The sequence below is a fragment of the Anas platyrhynchos genome, chromosome 3 (assembly GCF_047663525.1).
Source record: "Anas platyrhynchos isolate ZD024472 breed Pekin duck chromosome 3, IASCAAS_PekinDuck_T2T, whole genome shotgun sequence".
NCBI classification, from domain to species: domain Eukaryota; kingdom Metazoa; phylum Chordata; class Aves; order Anseriformes; family Anatidae; genus Anas; species Anas platyrhynchos.
In genome coordinates this window covers 7,350,145-7,369,371 of record NC_092589.1, presented here as the reverse complement: position 1 = coordinate 7,369,371, position 19,227 = coordinate 7,350,145, and the positions used below count along the sequence as shown (strand labels likewise).

General features: G+C 47.1%; 2 long non-coding RNA genes across 14 annotated transcripts in view; one reads left to right on the top strand and one right to left on the bottom strand.

The window, feature by feature from the left end:
- LOC110352193 (uncharacterized) overlaps positions 1–19,227 on the top strand; it is a 362,843-nt gene that overhangs the window by 252,936 nt on the left and 90,680 nt on the right. For all 13 annotated transcript variants that reach the window (XR_011807942.1, XR_011807951.1, XR_011807953.1 and 10 more), the window contains one exon: positions 18,426–18,507. This is a non-coding gene — a long non-coding RNA (uncharacterized lncRNA). The remainder of the gene's footprint in view (positions 1–18,425; positions 18,508–19,227) is intronic.
- On the bottom strand, positions 10,643–17,463 carry LOC113843073 (uncharacterized). The gene is made up of 2 exons (XR_003496015.3): positions 17,230–17,463; positions 10,643–15,209 (listed from the first exon to the last, which is right to left on the bottom strand). It is a non-coding gene; the product is annotated as an uncharacterized lncRNA (long non-coding RNA).

Sequence of the window (19,227 nt, the reverse complement as noted above, 5' to 3'; positions counted from 1 at the left end):
TCCTCACTCTCAGGGCTGTCCAAACCCAGCCTGCCAATATTTTACGCCTCCCTAAATTCCAGCTCTTGGTGCTTCTTGTCAACTGGCTGCGCGCTTCTCGAGGCACGTGGCTGGTACACAGCTCTTTGCTCAGCTCTTTTGTGGGGCTGAAGAGCTTTAGTTGCCCAAATCCTGGAAAACCTCAGTCTTAAATGTATGTTTAAATCCCAGTTGAATCAATGGAAACTAAGTATATGCCTAGAAAATGCCCTGCTCGCTTGCTTTTGAGAGCTGGCACAGATTGAAAATGTCAGGGTTAAGGTCTGATTGCAGAGCTCGGTAAGATTTTCCCCATTTTAGAAAGAAACAGTAATTTTCTTTTTTCCAACAAGTGAAAAAATAAGGAGAAACCATCTCCTAAAAATATACTGGTTTTGTTTTGATTTTTGGAAGGGGTGACTTTTTTTTTTAAACAACAATTTTTTATCTACTCTCGTGAATACATTCTTCTAGTTTTCACTTTTCTTGCTTCGTGTCCCTCAGCATCCATAATTCTTGCCCATCTACTTCATCTTTGGGGGAAAAAATGAGCAGATGCTGACATGTTATTCCAGATGAGGTTCCACCATCTGCCTGTGAAATAATAAGGTTTGTATTACTTTACTGTCCTGACCTCACGTTCTCTTGGCTCCGCCAGCGAGCCGGAATGCTGCTTGTGCAGAAGGCAGGGATGCCCTCAGCTGATTTTTGACTCTTCCACAACACAGAAGTCACTTTAGTCCACCCAGTGTCCTGTATCCGGCAGTAACCAGCAGCAGATCTCCTTTCCCACTGCCCTTTCAGCTTCCTTTAGAAAATCTTTTTGCTTAACGGTAAGTCCTGGTCCTGAGTAAGCTAAATAATTGTGTTGTAGTTTTCTTCTGCCCACGTCGATGGTGCATGCTGCAAACAATGTCCCCGGGCATGATGTCGGTGTTCCTTGCATTCAGCTATGGCACAAACAGGCTGACTTTTAGAAGATGCGAGATGTGATCTGGTTTTTATTGGAATTGGTGCTCAAGTTCCCATTCCAGCAAAGCTCCTGGCTCACAGCGTTTCATTTGCGCTGGGTTAAAACAAAGGTCATTAGAAAATGTACCCAAGAGGCCAAGACCTGTTTAAATACACATTAAGGGATGTAATGTTTGAGGGAAGTGTAGTTAAACTGAGTAAATCTGATAGGAGACCATGTCACCGTAGCTTTTAAGGGATGCCTCAGACTTCCAGAGCCTTTGTTTATTGTTGGCTGATCAATAAACGGGCTCGGTTTTGCTCTAGCAGAAGTGGTGGGGCGGGGAGAGGACGGAGGGGGCATGAAAACAGTTCGTTTCAGGAAACAGTTTCATGTAAGCTCAGCTTGTAAGAATCACAAATTGAAAAGTTCACATGACTGGAAGGCAAACTCCTCTGGCTGCGTGCCAAGTAGGGAAATGAACAGCGTTTGCTGGAGGAGCTTAACCCCGGCTGGGGACGGGAGGAGCGGCTGCCGGGGAGATAAGCAGGCACGCTGCGCCCCTTGGAGCCGGCTTCTCCCTCTCTGAGCCCACGTTGCCACCTCCACTCCCCAAGGGGGCTGGAGCTGAGCAGGATGATCCCAAAGGGCATGGTTTTGCACTGCTGCTCGGGGCCACATGCTTACGGAGAGGCACCTTGAGAAGGGGTTGCTCAGGCACGGGCCATCCAACCGCCCATTTGGCCCCTTGTTTCGGCCCCTTTCCAGGTGGTGTGGAAAATAGCAGTCCCTGCTATGCCTGGTCGGCTGGTGCCATCCTGGCCCCACAGCACTCCTGTACTGCCAAGCCAGGTGCTGGGATGACGTTTTGAGGTCTGCATGAAGTCAGACCTTCCCCTGGTCGCTGCCATCACCCGGTGTCTGCGGCATCCCATTCTGATGGGGTGACGAAGGAAAAGCTGGAAGGGCTGGGGAACAGAGGGGCCATTCCCTCTCCTCCTCCCCTGGAGGATGCAGCAGTTAAGGAGATACAAAGGCTGTTAAAAGATTAAATTGGAAAGCTGCTTGATGTGTAATGGCCTGCAGTAAATGGGGGACAAATCTGTGAAATTCCCAGTTTTAGTTAATATCTTTCAGTCTTTGGTTGGACGGGAATGAAAGAAAAACTGGAACTAAAGTTATGCGTGAAATTCAGTTTGTGTGTAAATTCTTCACTTCAGGGGGTTTGTTTTTGTTAACCTCCCAAAGTATTGCTTTAAGTCCATGCTCTAGCCCTGAGCGGGATTGGAAGCTGGTTACAGAACATGGAAGAAAATGTTTTGATTTCTTTTATCATCAATAACTCACTGGAAAAGAATTCCCAAAGGAGGGTAGGTGGGTGTGTATTTACACACACACTTCTTAACTTCCACACAAAACAGTTGTGGTTTTCAGCCAGCGATACTCTAGCTATTGAACTGGAAGCTTTTTTGCCTTGAATACTGTTAATACAGGACCTGGTGTGACGGGTCCCGGCTGTGCAAGTCGCACAGACCCAGGCTTCAGCTTCTTGCAGAGTTGGGATGCGTTTAGATGGGGCCATGGGTTATGCCCCAGCTCCAGGCAGTACCTGCTGTTTGGATATGTGCAGATGTGTCTGGGAGCGGAGAGCTGAACCATGGCTCCAGACCAAGGAATACTGCTCTGTGCTGAGCATCTCTGGAAATCCAGGGCTTTCCTGGAGTAAGATACCCATTCCTTAGACCAAAAGGCACCCAGCTCTGGTAGAAAGCCATGGAGAGCTGGTTACCCACCTGCCCTTTTGATACTGAAAATATCATTCCTAACTCAAAATATCATTCCTAACTAATTCAGGAGCTTGTAACTTTGGACATACTCTTCTTGTTCTCTTGGCCAAGATCACTTGCAATAAATTAAACCAACGGCTGTCCTTGCTTGATGCCAAAACGTAGAACTAGAAAAAACGTTCTCAGGATGCTGCAAGAAGCCAGCGTGTCAGCCCAGTCCTGTAGCCTGCACACTTCAAAGACAGAAAATTCTTCTAAAAATACCGACTATTCCTGGAGAGCCTAGAGAGACTTGCTTCCCTGGTCTCTTTTGTGGACCCTGTAGCTGAAATCTGTGGCTGGGGACATTGGCTCGCCCGCCGCTGCTGCAGAGCAGCGATACAAGAGGCTAACCTGGGGGCACGAGGTGTCCTCCAGGAGTCTGCCTGCTCGAGCAGTCAGCACTTCACAGAACTGCAGAAGTGTGAACGGAACATCACCAGTGCTGCTGCAAGGATGTGCCCAAACCTTCTTGGATGTTGAAACTGCTGCAGAGCTGCTGGAGCACCACCTGCGCCACGCTTACATTAAATAGTTTAGAGCTGGGTTGCAGCAGCCGACAAAGTGAGTTGGCAGAGATGGAAAAGGATGAAGGATTAGACCTTAACGGCTAAGCTGGCTGTAGGAAATTCCTGGCTAAAAGGCTGGGACTGGCTAGGGCACGTGGACGTGCTCCCTGAAGTGCAGGGGTAGCCGTGCGTCGCGGCTGAGCCCCCGCACGTTGTCGCCCTGGCGTGTAAAACCCCCGTCCCCTCTGCAGCACTTGGGCTCCTGCTGCTTGCCGCCAGGCCCGAAGTCACCACGGACCATGCAAAACGGATCGGGGGACGCCGTTTGTGCCTGGTGGAACGTATTTAATCATTTTCCCAAAGATAGCCCTGCGATATGAATGGTAACAGGATGTTTATACCAGAGATAAGGCTGGGATGAAATCCTACCCCTCTCTGGGAGCTAATAAAAGCAGAGATTTGGAATTAAGTATCACTTTCTCCGAGCTGCACACGAACGAGGAAATGGGGTCAGAAGGGCAAGCTGCAACGTTGTAGGCACTTTATCTAAAACATAAACATTACTAGAGTGCATTCTGACCAAATTAACTCTCTCAGATCTGCGATGTTAGCATTCCTGTAGTACTTAAGCCTGCCAGCTTTACTGCTCCTCTGACTGAGGGCTGAACTCCAAGTTGGAGTTGACACTTGCGAACAGGGCTCTTGGTGGGGAGGGTCTGCCGAACCCCTCCACAGTTAAATGTCCTCCAAAGGAATGCCAATGGCATTGCAAAGGAGGGCAAAAAAGGGGGGATGGTGGTGGTGGCGTGGAAAAAATCATCGCAGAGCCAGAAAGAAATGTGATTTGCTCGGACACGCACGAAATCCTGAAACGTAGAGCTTTGGTGCTTGTGCAAAGAAAACCGGGAGTGTTTGCTCTGCTACTGTTCGCAGCACAGCGCTGGGAGGAAAGAGGCTGGGCTTCAAATCCCAGCCCTCCTTCAAGCCCAAAGAGAGCCCTTTGATTTCAGGCTGGGTGATTTATTTCTGCGCGATGCCAAAAGCTTCCTAAAACGAGGACACAACTTTATGGGGAGGGAACAGTTTGTCAAGGCTACTGGGCTGCTTGGCTAAGCCAGTATCTTCTGCACTTCGTGAGAGGCTTTGCGCAATTCCTGTAAGAGTGGGACATGGATGCTCCAACCAAAAGCAAGGTCCCCTTGTTCCAGGCAGCCTCCAAAAATCCCTCTGCGAAGGGCAGAGAGGATGGGGAGCACATGCTGCCTCTGTACGTGCCACAAGGGACTGGTGGAGCTGATGCCATCTCCATTGCAAAAAGAGCAGAGAGCCTGGAAAAACGGGGAGGAATACAGCATTAAAATTAGCACCTCCCAACGATCAGACAAGCACCGGGGAACTGAATTGCTTCTTTGCTCTGGGGAGGGGGCAGAGGAGAGCAGTGCGTGCTCCACGCCTCTCCGCGGAGCAGATGGCTCCCCAAAACAGCCACGGACCTCAGGAGGTACGGGAAGGGTCAGCAATGGGGCTCCTCACAGGCCTGCCTGCAGCTGACCGTGGTTGGCATCACTGTCCTACTTGAAGTTCTGCCCTGTCTTCAGTTAGTTAGTTAGGGAGGGTTGCACCCCGATTCAAGGTAAAAAGAGGAGGATGTTCGAAATGCGCTTGGGCAAGAGAACCATCCCTTTGGGTTGTCTAAAGTAGATTTTCCCAGCACCTGCCTGGAATTCCTTCTCTAAAACATTCTTGTTTCAACTGTTTGAGACTTTAGTGATGCCAGAAGTATTTCTTACATTGCTAGTCTTTACTTTCTGATCACCTCACTCCTTTCTCACAGCGCTGGGAGCTGCAGCCGTCCCGAGTGAAGCGAGTTGCCCAGACTCCCACCAGCAGCCAGAGGAGAGACAGCCCAGATCCAAAGTCCCAGTCCCTTCTTCTAAAACCCCAAAGCTACCTTTTCAAACTCCTTCCCGAGGAACCTCTCGAGTTTGTAAACCTCCTGGTTGTTTTTTCTAACACAGTCGCTCGAATTCTTATCATAATTCCTTATCTATGGCAAAGAACAGTGTAAATGCCTAGAGCAAAATCTCAGCTCTTCCGGGAACAGCTAGTCCTCAGTTCGAGGTGGTTTGTGATGTAGATACGAAGCTATCAGAGCAGGCTTCACATGGCAGTGGGTAAGAAAAAGCCATCCTTTTGCCAACTGATGTCCAACAGAGTCCTCTGGAGGACTGTGCTGCCACAGCATCCCCTGGCTGGGCATCGACGTGTCGCTGCAAGGTGCACTGGCAGATGCCAGGGCAGCGATCGATCACCTTGAGAGCTGAGCTGAGCAGCGCCGTAGGAAGCACGGGCTGCCAAGGGATCGTGCTGCCAGCTCGCTCCTTTCCTTGCTTTGTTCCCAGCGGCCCAGCCTGGACCAGCTTCCAGCTGGATCCTGGCCCTTTGGAAAGGGAAGGAGACTGACTGAAGCTGTGCTTTGCTCCAAATGATAAGTATGGGGGAGAAAAATGGGAAAGAGTTTAATAAAAAAAAAAAAAAAAAAGAGCTGGGAGAAGTTCTTCAGATGGTGCAAAGCCATGTTGCTGTCTGGAGAGGGTGCGGAGCACTGCAGGTAGGACCAACAGAAAATCACCATTTTCTCATGCTCTTCGCCTTGGTATGGTGTCAGATGCTTCTGGGAGCCGAGTCAGATGGGTCAATTCATGCTGGCCTTTTTATCATATAGAGGACATGACATTCCTAAAGTTTAAAACCACGCAGTGAAAGTCCAGAGCTTCTTGAGCTAGTCCCAGGCTGGTCGTGTTCAGGAGGAGCAGCGAGCAGCGTGCTGAGCCCTGGCTAGCAGGGGTCTCGCTAGGTGAGACCTGCTCTCCTCCCGAAGGCCGCCTGTCAGTTTTCTTCTCAAACCACAATCAAAACACCCCTGTGTTCTGTTTGAGACTTAAAACAGCCAGTGGTTTGCTGCTTTCACATAAAGGGCCTCTGTGCAGGGGGTTGTATGTCTGTTAAGACACTGGGGCTGGTCGCCCCTTCCTGAGCTGGAGCTTACAGGGGACCGGGGGGCTTCCACGCTGGCCTCCCCACACGGGAAACGAAGCGGTGCTGGGGCTCCCGACTGTGTGGGGGCTTGCTGGGGGGCTGCTCAAAGGGATGTGCTTGTAGCCCTCCGGCCCCATGGCTGGGGCAGGGAGCTGGGCTCCCAGCCTTGTGCCCATGGACGTGGCCACCTCTGCCAGTGGCTCCTCAGCTCTTTCTCCCTTCCCACCCGTGTGGGTTCGGGGCCATGCTGGGCTGGGGCCAGAAGCACCCTCCCCTCTCCACCACCTCGGAGCAGCTGTCAGAAAGTTGTTTTGGAGCTTGGCAGTGCTTTGGGGAGGAAGCCAAGCTCTGCATCTGAAATAATCAGAGTATCCTGAAAAATAGGTCTGTCTGACGGGGCTTCTATATTTGGGTTTCTGTTCCTAGTGGTTGCACAGAAAGACTTGAAAACATGCACTGTACAGACCAACAAAACATAAATCTGTCTTCTTTAAAAAATTGCAGTCACTAGGCCAATCTCATCCTTCAGTACCTAGCGAATGATTTTTGAATGCATCCTTCTGGCAAAACTGAATACCTCCTTATAGCTGCAGTAGATAAGTTTACATCAGCTTATCCCCAAATGACTGAGTTCCCACATCGGCCTGTGCAAACTGCCTTGATTTCTTTCAAACAAAATAATATTGTGCAAACAACATAGCTTTATCTAACTGGGCTGTGACAGGTTTCAGGTTTCCCACCCCAGCCACCTTTTCGCAAGCACAGTGGGGTGTTTCAGATTGAATACGGCTTGCAGATATTTTTCTCTCTTCTTGAATTGCACTCATGTGCAAGTTCGTTTACGTGGGTGGAAATTGTGCGTGTAACCCCCTCGTTCTAAACTGTTGGAGATGACCATGTATTTATTAATTTAAAACCAGGTCGGTGCTGTGGTTTGCGTGGAAATTGCTGAGCCTTGGTCAATTTTTCAGTGTGAAATCCTCCGGGAGATCAGGCCCTGAGGTCAGCTCCTGCAGCAGCTGCAGGCTCGGCTGCGAGGGGCACGGAGCAAAGGCCACCAGCTCTAGTGCCAGCTGGGACCTGCGCTGTCACCTCTGCAAGAGTTAAGGGGTAGCTTGTGCTGAGTGTAGCTATACCTGGCCTAGAGTCTGCTTTATCACGACCCCTTCTGCACGCTTCCTCGGCAACAATCAGCTTCTTCCTCGTTAGGCAGAGAACCAGGCCTGGCTGCGTGCTGATTGCTGCACACAAGCTGCTTGGCCTGGCTCGTGGACACCCCTGGCTGGCAGTACCAGGGCCATCTGCCCAGCATCCAGGTGACTCTCCCTGGAGTTATTCAGCTTGTGAAGAGCCTGACTGCGCCCCGGTGCTGTGGAGGCCCCTCGGGTGGCTACTTGGGCTGAAGGCACCCAGCTTTCCCACCTGCAGTGGGGCTGCATTGAGGCAGCCCGAAGGAGTTTGGGACGCGTGCTCCACGTGCGGACAGCTCTCGTGTTCGGCACCACGTGTACCCCCAGCTGTGGAGGTGTTTGCTGGAGAGTGGCGAGGGTAAGGAGATCTGGCCTCCATTTCTGCTTCTGCCATTGGCTTCCTGTGCAGTTTTCCCACAGGTACGGGGGGCTGTGTCCCCAGAAGGCTGAGAGGACAGGCCAGCCGCTCAGCCCTGGGCTGCTGGCCTCCCTGGCCTTCGGTTATCGCAGTGCAGGAAGGTGCCTCCTGCCCCCAGCTGCCTTTCATTGCACCTACAGCATGAGAGCACCAAGTGCATGAGCCGAGGGCTCCGGTCTTCTGCAGCGCAGGAGGGCTCCAGCGGGAGCAGAGGAAAGCAGCCCCCGCTCTTACTGGTTAGTGGCAGCAGTACGGGCGGCTCAGGAGCTGAGAGCCACCTCCTCAGAGGCAGGTTACCACTCCCTGTAGCTCTTTTCCTAAACTGTTTCCGATTTATTCTGACTAGTAAGAAGTGAACATGTATGTGGAGATACGCCGTACGGTTCTGGACCCGCCACTTCTCTTCTCTTTGCCGAAATGCACGTTTATTTAAAAGTTCAGTGCGGGTAAGCTGAGCCAAAACCCTGACGTGTGCTCCTGGTGAATGTGCTATAAACATTTCCCTAATACTCTCAAAGGTACCCTTTCTGTCTGAACTTGAGAGCAGGTAAACTTCCCAGAAAACATTGTAGTCAATGAATTTTTACATCACAGGGTCCCTCTCACACTCCTTTCCTGTGTTCTTTTTTCTTCTTTCCTTTTGAAGTGGAAACCGTATTCATTTTCAAAGTAGATATGTGCAGTCAGCAATGATGAAAACGAAGGTAACTGTCAAAAACACTGCCAGAAGGGATTTCTCCACTTTAATTTCTGCTTACATTATTAAGACAAGTAAATTATCTTTTCATGGAATGTTTCCTTTTTTTCTGGAAGCACTACTGATAAATGATGTAATATTCAAGGCCCTTCTCCACAGCTGTTGGAGGCCCAAAATTTTGATTCCCGACACCACAATAGACACAGATGCCAAGTAAAACCTTAACCTGACTTTCATGATTAAATGTGATGGTACTGCAGGAGGAAATAAGGAGTCTACAAATATTATTCTGAAAGGAGTTGATTCAGCTTCTCCCCACCCCAGTATTTTGGGAGCCTGCTGCTGCTGTTCCAGGGATTAGGAAGAAGCCAGGCACGGTTCTGGATGGGTGGCTGAGAGGGGCTTTCTGTAGCTGCATGCCAAAACACTATTTAAAAACCACCGTGACAGGAGCAAGCTAGCTGCTGTGTCAAAGCCGACTCCTGCTATTTTTATCACTGAAATCGTAACCTGTTCTCAGGAAGGGATTTCTTTCCATGCTACTTTCAAATTCATCTTCAAAACTCAGGGGATTTCTTTTGGGCTCGTTTAGGAAGATGAGTAGCCTGGGGAGAAACTCCCGTAGGCTGACAGGATAATACAGTGCCTTTTTATGGCAAGGGGTCCCTTTTCTTTTCTTTTTTTTTTTTTCTCTCTCTTTTTTTTTTTCTCTTTTTTTTTTTTCCTTTTTTTTTCTTTTCCCTAAATTCTCTGCTGAAGTTTGCATAGCAGAGGCCAACTTTGCTCTGCATCTTAGATAATTTAGGTCGGTTGTTGACATTGTAGCACAAGTAGCTTATGGTGTAGGTAAGAGCTGCTTAACTCATTGCAAGAAGGGATGGATACGTTTCCCCCTGCCCCAACATAAACAGTCCCCACGCCTTCCAAGCAGTATTTGGGAGGTTCTCTTCACATCTGACACTGTGCGATTTACTTCCCTTGTCAGGTGAATGGGTTTGTCCCTGGTGACCAACACCGGTGCCACGCAAGTCCCCTGTGTCCCAGGGCTGTGTTGCCCTGCTGCTTCTTGCAAGAAGTCTTGAGCACCAAGAGCGCCAGCTTCTGCTGCTGTCTGCCCTCCGTAGGCAGAAACGCAGAGTGCCTGGGCTGCGTGGGAGTCAGCTCTGTCCTGCTCGAGGGCCTTGCCCTTTTGCTTCAAAGATCGGGAGAAAAATGATGCCGTTTCATCACTGTAATTGGCTGGAGCCTCCTTGTTTGTCTCTTTTCTATCTAGATAAGCAATCTTTAAGGGGAAAGCTGATTCATAAACTCATGGCATTTTAGGCCTAGGAGGCTGTTATGGCCACAGAGCAATTAACAGGTTGTGGGATCACCTAATAACTCTCGTCTTGACGGAAGGAGAGAGTCAGTCCGGCTCTGGCTACCTTGTTGTCTCGCACCTAGCCTGAATGCAGGCTGCTGGGCTGGCTCCGTGGCATCTCTGCCAGCTGAGCAGAGCTCTGCCCTGCCTCTGTCTGGCGGGGTAAGGAACAGTGGGCTGGGATCCAAGGGCCCAAAGAGTGAATTTCAGGGGAGCATCCACATGAAACATCTACCTGGCTCTGGGTTAATCTTTACTGCTGCTCTTCCTTGAAACCATTCCTCCGAGCAATGCTGATTTTAAATGTGAACATCACCCAGAGGGGTGGGGGAGGGATATACAGAAAGAACCACTGAATTTCAGGGGTTCAGACCTAGGTAAGGTTTCTCAGGTTAACTATCAAATAAGTTCAACTAGAAAGCTGATTATTCTTTTCCTGATACTGTACACCAAAGACATTTTGGATCCAAGCCACATTCACTGGAGGACAACTGCGTGAGAAATTTTAACCAGACAAAATACTTTTTTGGAGTTCCAACACGTCTTGCTAATATTCACAATCTTCATCTGACTTCTGAGGGTGGTCTGCCTGCTGACCATGACCTCGCCCAGTGCACGTGGAAGCACGAGAGCTTTCAAAAACTGGAAAAGTTTTGCAAGGGGTCGTCTTGGGCACGTGTCAGATATGAGCAGCTGCTCCATGCAACTTGATTTTATTAATTCTGCCGAGGATGTGAAGCCCCCAAGGAGAACCCAGGAGCTGGTCTGTGTGCATTGCTGTGCACGGCAAAGAGGGAGGAACAGGGAGGTGAGTGGCTTGTAGGGGGAGCTGCAGAAGGCTCGCAGTGGGCAGAAGTGCCAAGTTAAAGCATTGAAGACATTGCATCGACATGGTGCAGTGAGCACGGGTTTCTCTCAGAAGATCTGTAAAAATGGGAGAGGAACTGCTCAGTTACTCAGAGCTTACCTAAGGCATTTCCCAAGTGCTTGTTTATCCAAACGCTAGCTCTCAATAAGAAAATACCACTTATGTAAGTGCGAGGAGGAGGAGGGGAAAGGAGTTGTCGTTATGAACAGCCTCTGAAAACACCCAAACCTTTCCCCTGGTGTTCAAGATCCCACTCAAAAAACCTCTCAAGTAACAGCAAACGCCGGGCTTCCCAAGGCACCAAAGACCCGACCTGTGGCCATTCACACCCTTCAGTAACTGTGCCCTGGGACGTGATGGGCTCCAAAATATCTGGTCTCTTGTGAACTATGCTCAAGATGCATTAAACAGCAGCTTCTCTGGTAGCAGCAGCTCCAGAGGCAAAACAAGCGAGGCTAAACACGCGTGTGATTCATTGCACTGACTTCAAGTTGGGTTTGGATGCAGCCGGCACAGCTTCCTGGTGTGGCAGTGCTCCCCAAGAAAACCTTACGCATTCTAGGTGGAGGTGTTGACTTCAGCGCATGAAGTCAAGCGATGTTTAGCAACAGGCTTTGATGAGAGCAGGACCGCTTCTGTCACATCCCAAAGACATTACCTAACCATCTGCTTTCTAAATTCCTGGGAACTGCCCAGCGAGAGACTAATGGAGCCAGCCAGACACATGCACACACCAAAATGAGTTCTGCCGAACACCTGGGGCCAACACCTCAGCTGCTGTAGAAGGGCAGCAATGACACTAAGCTAATTTATAGCAGCTGAAGATTTGGCCCAGGAATGCTATTATTTTTCTATTTAAAGCGGTGCTAGCAATTTGCAGGAGTTTGTTATTAGGAACGGGCCAAATATTTCGGAGGAAATTATGGAGTAATAACAACCACAGAACCTAAATTAGTTGTTTTTAAGTTATAAGAGCATAAAATAATAGCATCTGACACCACTAACCACTATTCTTTTTTGCACTCCTTAAAACTTCAGATGCGCTTTGCCAAACCAATTGTTTCCAAATTCTGTCAAAAATATTGTCCTTGGGCAGAAAGCTTGGATGCTAAATTTCAACCCAGTATGATTTTTATGGCTGAGTGACAGAAACCTTGAAAAGGGGATTTATAATGAATACAACCTTAACTACTGTGGCGTGAACAGTGCTGCAATTCTCATTAGCTGAGCTTTTTTTTCCCTTTTTTCTCAGAATTTCGGAGGGTGGGGCTGGCTGTAGGAAGTAGTTGACTGGTGTGTACGCTTCTGTCATGGCAGGAAAGGAACTCAGCAGCTTCATTTCCCCCTTTCATCTCTGGACATCTGTCTGGGTTCAAAGATTGTTGTGGGTCTGAAGCAAGAGGATTTCAGTAGGGTTTTTCAGGCCGTGGCCACGAGCGTGGGCAGGCTGCGCGTACAAGCCGAGAGGTTTCGGCACCAGGAGCTGCCTCTGTCCTCCTGTTTAATGAGGTTTATTCACCGGAGGATGGCGGAAGGCTGTGGATTTGAAAACAAGCCTTAGCAAAGGAGGAGGCAGAAAGACCAGAAAGCGGAGCATCTGCCAGGTTCCCATTCCGCTCAGCTTTGCTGCTAAACTCCAGTTTTCAGGCTGTGGGCAAAGGAAAGTCTCTGCCTTTGTGTATGTTAAACACCAGGTGTGCAGGGTTGGGAAGTGGGAGTGGAGAGCTGGCTGGAGGATTTTTTTTGCTGTGCATTTGGACTTTGGTTTCCCAGGAGCAGTGAGCGCAGTCACGGAGCTCTCGCAAGAGGTGGTACGAGTGCATCCTCCATTTGAAGGCATCTGTTCAGCACGGCACAAGGTTCAGTGCAAAAAATAAAGCCTTGAGAAACAGTTTGTTAAAGAAACATGAGGCTTTATAGCTCCGCGTAGCTCTGAAGCAGGATTGTGGCCTTTCTTTGAGAAGTTCCCAGTGTAAATATCACCTTAGGTATCCAACTTAGCAGCTCTCCAGTTGGGACCTCAGCCTTGGTGGCAAAAACTAGATGGAAACCGAAAGCCCTGGAGTACAAAATGAGTTCTATAGTGCACCGGGTCTCCCCAGCACGGTCTGCGGGGATGGGAAGATGGCACATGTGGTGAGTAATGTCATAATCATCACACAGTAGAAAACAAATCCAAGCAAAAGGTCTTAGAAGTCTTTCATCTCTACTTTCCCAAGCCACAAATGGCGAAATCCTCACATGTCTTGCTCAGATTGCTTTTGAAAGTTGAGAACTTCCGTCCTCAATGGGAGAGGCAGAATGGGACTGAAATTGCCCTGTTAATGAAGAAACCATTAATAATAACTGCCTCTGCTGAAAGCTGTTCTCATGGTGCCTTCTCTTGGTGCCTCTGGTAGGAAGGGAGAAGGCTTTAGCGATCCCAGAAGGATCTGTCCTGTCTGACTATAAAACTCATACAAATTCTTTCAAGATGATGAGAGAGGCTTCCCCCAAAATGAGCAGCCCAGTTCACAGCTTCCTAACACGTGTACTTTGCAGCTGATGGTTTGAAATGCTTTATCTTGCTCTTGGCATCTTTTTTTTATGAATTGTTTTTTTTTTTTTTTTTTTTTCTCTTGTAAAAAGAAAACTTTGTGGTGATTAACTCAGGAAAAAGCAAATGAAATCTGAGGAACTTGACTGTCACCTGGATGGGGAGGGGGTGAATCCAGTTCAAGGTGAAGACTGCGAGCTGAGCGCAGCGAGGTGCCATCCCCCAGCCCTTGATACCTAAATACACCCGAAATATTGAAGTAGCAGGAGACTGGGATGTATTTCAGCAGCTCGCTGTAGGTTGTGCATACTCTGCTGCCATCTGGCTAGCGTCGAGCCCTTCGATCCTACCTTGGCAGTACAACGAGGAAGCTTTCCTTGCCTCTGTTTTGCGGGTGGCTGGGAGATCGCTTCACACGCTCACACACAAACACTTGCAAATATTGCTTCTCTGCCACAGTGCGGTGGCTCACGTACCCCAGTACACCACTGATGTACTTGGTTCAAGAACTCTCTTTTATTTTTATTTTTTCACCAAGGAATGGCCATTTAGTGCATTGATGCAGCCCTTGGTCTTCAGCAATTTTCTGTCTTCAGAGCTTTGGGGGTCTGTGTGTGTGATCTCCATTTGACTGCTAATAGGGGCAGCCTAAGAGAAAGCACCTGCCCGCATAAAGGCGTCAGTGCATGTGCTTTGCCTGGCCTCTTCTTTGGGACCTCCTCTTCCACCCGCCCTGTGCTTGAGTAATCCAGAAAGGGCCGCACCAAACCAATGCAGGGCAAGGGGAAGCGAATAAACACCGTCGTGTTTATTTCTATCCTCTTACTATCAGATGCAAAGAACAACTTCAAAGCAACACATAACTGAGTTAGGTGATGCACCAACAATAATTAAAACGCCCCTGCAGGAAGTCGTGTCATTGAAAAAACAACTGCTTCAGAAAGCAATAACAGTTTTCTGCCAAAGGCGTGTGAAGCTGCTGTATCTGGGCCTTGACGCAAAGAAATAAAACTAAAAAAAATGGCACTTGCTTCAATCCGTCCCTGCTCAGGACAACTGAATAATTCTGAGACTCTGCTGGTTACCGAGGTGCAAAATTGAGGCCCCAGCAGGCTGTGACAGAGACATCTCTGAGCAGAGCAGGCTTATGCAAGAGAGGAGAGGCTGTTGGAGGCGTCTCCTGGGGCAAATCGAAATGTGAGGGCAGTGAAGGGGCTGTGTGATGCCTGTCTTGGCTCTTGGAGCATGAAGCAGAGTAACAGTGATGTGCTGTTACAACATTGCTGAGCGTCTGCAGCATGAAGCAATATTCAGGTGGGAAACATAGATGGCTGCCCATCATGAAGCACTGTACCGGTGATGGGTTGCACAGAGGCTAAGTAGGTTGCCAGCTCCACGGCCCTGCCTGGACAATCACTGCGGCCAGTTCAGTGTGACACCAGCTTGTTCTTGTCTTCAGCAAGCAACATCCAAGCCTAACAAGCCAAGCAAAAAGCCCCACCAGGCTCTGGATCATGCTGGTGGGCCTTTGTCACAGCTAGACAAAATGGTCCTTTACTATTAAAAATCATCTGTACAGCTTGCTTTACAGCCCGCATAGCTCTAGCTTTCTGTAGATGCCATAAATCTCAGTGCTCTCTTCTCCCATTTTTCTTTTTATAGTCAGGATTGGAAAGGATAGATGTTGCTGAATGATTATTGTGCTGACTTTGGGAGCCTTTACTTTGATGTCAAGTTGCACTGCTTATTTAAAGAGTAGCAATTATAAAGGGAAGGAAATTGTTGAGGAGATCTACCTGTAGGAAAAAAAGAAAAAGCAGTTGCTGCTGTTTTCTAGTTTATAAATCTAGTTTAAAGCACAGATGCTTAGGAAAAAAAAAAATGAATACATGTCACTTCGAAGAGAGGAGTTATTCAGAGCTTGAGCAATAGGCCCCAACAATGAAGTTAAGTTGCAGACAAAAACCATGTTTTATCAATCAACTGCTACTTTTAAGTTTGACAGCTTTTGTAAGCAGGAAAATGTCAATTACATAAGATATTTGAACCTGTGGAAATAACCCATGGAAACACAAAATGTCTGTTCACACATCAAAATGATCCAGACTTGAAGGAAGTTAAAAACCAGAATGCACTAAGGAATTATCTGACGGAAAAATGGAAACTTTGTTATGAATTTTCAAGAAATATTGGCTAATTAATTTCTTTGGTGAGTTTATAAGGTTATTTAGGATTGGAGAAAATGAGGTAACTTCCCTATTTTTCCTGATGTGTAACAGCTATGGAAACACTTTGAAATGAGTGTCCCATCATTATGAATTCATTTGGTTATCCTTTTAATAACAATGATTGTACTCAGGCACTTTATATGAATGTTACATCCCATCTCTTTCAGGTGCTGCTTGGTCACTCCATTGAGCATTTGTCAGCTGGGTCTTATTAAATTGCCATTAAGGAAGAAAGAGCTAAATACCTAGTAACAACATTGAAAGGGGAAAAAAAACTAAAAAACACGTAGGCTTGGACCTGGAAAATTAGTTCTTATGGAGTAGAAAATGCTCTATTGAAGTTAACAAAAGCACTGAAACGTACTGCTACCACGCATCGCCGCGTGCAAAAAAACTGCCCAGAGCCTGGTTTGACAGAGCCCGGTCACATGGATTGACTCAATGTTTGTTTTTTGCCCTCAGTCTGCCTTTGTGGGATGTAAACAAGACGAGATCTTTGGTAATGGGTTTTATTAGATGCGACTGATGTAGCTGGAAAAAGCAGATGCAAACTTACAGGCTTACGGGCTCTTCTTCAGGTCTTCTTCAGAAGCATGTGATTTAATACAGCGTGTTTTGGGGAGTGTTAGACCAAGCTACCACCATCTAGCAGTGCCAAGCAGGGCTGTCCGCATGGAGACCTAATAACTAGTAGCAAGTTTACTGTGAATTCAGCTGCCAGCGCACGTTGTCTTTGCTTTACGAGTTAAGCTGAACATATTAGGATGGCTTTATATCTGCAGAAATGCCCATGCAGAGTTGTGATGCTATTTGACGGCTCTGATGAAAATAAGCAAACTCCTGTTTAAAACTCTAGGCGCAGGAATGCAAAATTAGTGCCTGAAATTATACAGTCAAACAAATACATTTCCAGCAGCGAGGAATATAGCTTGTAGCTTATTAACATATCTGGGAAACATTTCCCTTTTTCCATGGAAAATTTAACATTGTCATTAAAGACTAAACATTTTTAGTCTAACCTGGAAAGTTTTCAGCACGAGGCTGCAATGGGAAAGTTTTCAGCCAAAAATCTTCTTTCTCTTGTAGATTTTAATTTTTATTTTTTTTATTATTTTTTTTTTTTTTACATTTTCTATGAAATGTTTTTCCATTAGCTAAAACAGACGTATTTTGTCTTAAAAACAAATCTGATAGAAATACTTAATAGCACAGTTAAGATTATTTAGTTTAGGAGGATAACAAGCTCTACAAGTGGAGGACCCTCATCTTGCACATGGCCTTAGCATCAGGCACCCAGAGTCCAGCGTTTTTGCCTTTTTGCCTCAAACTTCTCTCCTGCCAAGGGAATGGTGCTGCATAGCCAAAATCTTCTGCAACCCCCCAGCACACTGATGCTCCACGAGGGACTGAGCATACGGCAAGTCAAGCCCCAGCCCCGCACAGTCAGTGGCTTGCCCAGAGGGAGTGGCCACAGGGCCACGCTCAGCAGCCTTTGGGTTACTTCAGAATTGGCTCGGAGGTGATCCAGGGAGCCTACAGCCAACTTTATGCCAGCAAAACATCGCAGCACTGGGAGCTCTTTCCTTACCTCCCAATGTAAAAGATGACTCTGGCTTCTCACCCTTGCTAACCAGGCCGAAGGAGACACTGTGCCCATCTGCTGCCCTGATGTGGTGCAGCCCTGCTGAGCACCACCTCCCTCAGAGTAGCCCTGGGTGCACCCAGGTTATGCCCTTGCCAGGGTGCTGCATTGCACGAGCAAAGGGCCCTCCCGTGGAGCCACCCCAGGAGCTCAGCAGGTGAGCTGTGCTAACGGGATTAGTGCAATTAACCCACCTGGTTAGTGTATTTGCTCATGGCAGTGCTAACTAGCCCTCACTCAATCATCAAGCACCATGAACGTGCTCTGAGGCTCTTGCTACCTAGGGGAGAGCCTTTTTAGGATTGTGGAGCACTGGCTCTGATACTCATCTTAGAGCAAGTTCCCATCAAGCCTCCTGACATCATTGGGTATGATTGCTGACACCTGTTTGGTAAATAAAATTACATCAGATCTTTTCAGCACCAGGCTGTTAAAAGAGAGCTCTAGCGCAGATGTAACCTCCAGTATGAATAGGAGAATTCATTAGGCATCAAGGCCTTTAAACTCATCAGGGTTAAACAGCAATTTACCTCACACCATAACTGTTAGCAAGTGATTTAGTGACAAGGAATTGACGAGGTACATTTCCCTGGAGGGCACAATAAATAATTTTTTTTCATCCCAAAGTGTTTTTGCAGAAATGTTTATGTAGTCAAGTATTCAAAGTTAATTCATTTCCAGTAGTTTGACAGAGGGTTTTTTTTTTTCAGTGACCGATGAAAATCTTGTGTGAGTTCATCTCTTTTTACAGTATTATTTGGTGAACTTTTCCTGCATGATCTAATCTCACAGTGGAAAACTAAATAAAAGTTTATTGGTAAGCAGGAATGAGTTCACTGGCCTGCTCAGCTGGCATTATAGACGAAAACAATGCTTTGACGTTTTGGAAGTAGTACTTTGCATTGGTTTTGGAAGCTGCGTTGGTGATACTAAGCAAATTGGATGCAGCATTTCTAATTGTGCCATAGATGTCCTTGGGAAGCCCATCAGGGTGATCTTAGCTGACTTTCAGACTCTCCATTTCTATTGCAGATGGAAAGAAGAAGCCTGCAGCTATTCCAGTTGTCACACAAAATCTTTCCATTACTGTTTAAAGGGTTTCTTTACAGTCGTTTGAGTTTTGTTTCTGCTTCTTTCTGCAGAGGCTCGTTGAATTGAGTAATAGTGGGAGGCCATCCTGGGGCAAGAGCCATGTTCCTGCAGACACCTTCCAAAGGGACCAAGGTAGGAGGATTTCTGTGCTTCCTTTTGGATAGTCCAAGCAAAGAGCCTAACTCAATTAAAAATAATAATAAAAAAAAGTCAAGGTTTTAGTAACTGGATCTCAGATTTACATCAGGTCATGTGTCATCATGGATAAACTTACCTGTGGGGGGACTTTCCATTAATACTGAACTGATTCAAAATGAAAAAACTTATTTTAAGGTGTTTTTGTGAATTTTGTTGTAGTTCTGTAGTTTTTGTAGTTTTGTTGTGATTTTTTTAGTAGTTAGTAAAATGGAAAGTTTCATGGAGAAAATTTTTGAGCTTTCATCACTCCAAAATTTCTCCCAACAGAGCATTTCCAGCAAGCTCTAGCTATTAATATATGTTAAAGCGAATGGCAAATGGAGGGGAGTTTGAAACGTCAGGCTGGCAATGGTTAATTAAACAGCACTTTGCTGTGTGCCCATTAAATTCAAGTAATGCCACTCCAGTTGCTGATTTAAGGCTTTTGAATGACAAACTACTTAGCATGAAGCTTGATTTGTGATCATTATTGACTTAATTCACAGCTTTCACTTTCAGAGCGGTTTTGAACTTCAGAATCCTTGGGTTAAACTTTTCAGTTCATTACTTTTTACTTTTTTTTTTTTCTTTTTTTCTTTTTTTTTTTTTTTCGCCAAACTAATAATCTGCCAGGTCCTGTATGGAAAAGGGCATGAATTTATGTTGAGTGTCTGT